This window comes from Schistocerca piceifrons, unplaced genomic scaffold (genome assembly GCF_021461385.2).
Source record: "Schistocerca piceifrons isolate TAMUIC-IGC-003096 unplaced genomic scaffold, iqSchPice1.1 HiC_scaffold_938, whole genome shotgun sequence".
In the NCBI taxonomy this organism is placed as follows: Eukaryota; Metazoa; Arthropoda; class Insecta; order Orthoptera; family Acrididae; genus Schistocerca; species Schistocerca piceifrons.
The window spans coordinates 317,501-319,711 of record NW_025729210.1 but is presented as its reverse complement, the minus strand read 5'-3'; positions in this window follow the sequence as shown (position 1 = coordinate 319,711).

Here is a 2,211-nt window from a genome sequence, read left to right as displayed (position 1 = left end):
GGTGTGTGAGGAGAGACGACTAGGTCCGAATACATCAACAGACAGCTCATGCTGATCGCCATCCACGGCGTCCGTTCCTCCCACACGTCTCTATGGCGTACCACACTGCAATCCAGCTCTCATAGGGAGACGACACGTAGCTGCGTGCACAATATTTGCACTGTATGGTCCGCCGTTTTTGGGCGCAGTCGTTGTACGGTCACACATGTGCCACGATGTATCATTCAGTACATAAGGACGAATGTGCAGTACAGATTGTGGTTTACGCGTACGACATTAGCGGACAGTTGACACAGGCCGCACCACAACGTAGCCTGAGTACGTCGCATGCGGAGGGCATTGAACATGCAAAGTTCTCACCAACCAGCTTGCGAAGGCAGGGGGCAAGGTGGGGACGTGGGGAGGGGCGGCATGTACGTCCTGCTGCCATCCACATTACAGTGTACAGCAGGAGCATGTGGAAAGTGAGCAAGACTTGCAAGGTGTTTAACATGAAGCGATACACAGGGGAGCGGGGAGTGCGAGTAGCGAACTATATTGCGAGGGTTGCGGGTGGGCAACACTACACTAATTGAACGAGTCGTATAACAATTACAGAGCAGGTTTAGGCGACAACGTGGGTTACGTTAGGCGACAACGTGGGTTAGGTTAAGGCACGACGTGGGTTAGGTTAAGGCACGACGTGGGTTAGGTTAAGGCACGACATGGGTTAGGTTAAGGCACGACATGGGTTAGGTTAAGGCACGACATGGGTTAGGTTAAGGCACGACATGGGTTAGGTTAAGGCACGACATGGGTTAGGTTAAGGCACGACATGGGTTAGGTTAAGGCACAACATGGGTTAGGTTAAGGCACAACATGGGTTAGGTTAAGGCACAACATGGGTTAGGTTAAGGCACAACATGGGTTAGGTTAAGGCACAACATGGGTTAGGTTAAGGCACAACATGGGTTAGGTTAAGGCACAACATGGGTTAGGTTAAGGCACAACATGGGTTAGGTTAAGGCACAACATGGGTTAGGTTAAGGCACAACATGGGTTAGGTTAAGGCACAACATGGGTTAGGTTAAGGCACAACATGGGTTAGGTTAAGGCACAACATGGGTTAGGTTAAGGCACAACATGGGTTAGGTTAAGGCACAACATGGGTTAGGTTAAGGCACAACATGGGTTAGGTTAAGGCACAACATGGGTTAGGTTAAGGCACAACATGGGTTAGGTTAAGGCACAACATGGGTTAGGTTAAGGCACAACATGGGTTAGGTTAAGGCACAACATAGGTTAGGTTAAGGCACAACATAGGTTAGGTTAAGGCACAACATGGGTTAGGTTAAGGCACAACATGGGTTAGGTTAAGGCACAACATGGGTTAGGTTAAGGCACAACATAGGTTAGGTTAAGGCACAACATAGGTTAGGTTAAGGCACAACATAGGTTAGGGTTAAGGCACAACATAGGTTAGGTTAAGGCACAACATAGGTTAGGTTAAGGCACAACATAGGTTAGGTTAAGGCACAACATAGGTTAGGTTAAGGCACAACATAGGTTAGGTTAAGGCACAACATAGGTTAGGTTAAGGTACAACATAGGTTAGGTTAAGGTACAACATAGGTTAGGTTAAGGTACAACATAGGTTAGGTTAGGTTAGGTTACACGTTGTTGTAAGGAAAGGTGTAGGGGGGGGCGGGGGCGGCAGGTTCGTTGATAGTGATTATAGTAAGTGAATGCTTGTGACATGATCAGATTTGTCACGTCAGGATGCACCTTTGGCTTATTAGAGGCGGCGCTCCAATTCTATGCTTGTGTCAGACCTGTGTCTTTGACTCATGTCATTGTTTGTGCGCTGTGACAGGAGGTACTATTGTGATGTTGGGTGCACCGTTGTATAGGACATGTGTGGGTGTTGGTGCCTGATCTGCGCAATGGTGGATGTCGAAAGGGTGGGATATTGTATTTTCCGCATGGACCTCCTGGTCTGGTTGTGATAGTGTGGATTGTGTAATGTGGCGGAGAGGATGCACTGGATGTTGTTCCATGCTGGTGCTTACATATTGTATGTGCGCCCGTTAGAAGCAGAGAGTGGTGCGTGATCAGAGTGGCTGGCTGACGTGTGGTTCCCATTGTGGGCAGACTCTTTCAGCATGTATACGGACAGTTGTATATATATTCTGTAGTTTGATGGCTCTGCATTGATTACTAATCAGCGCCGTG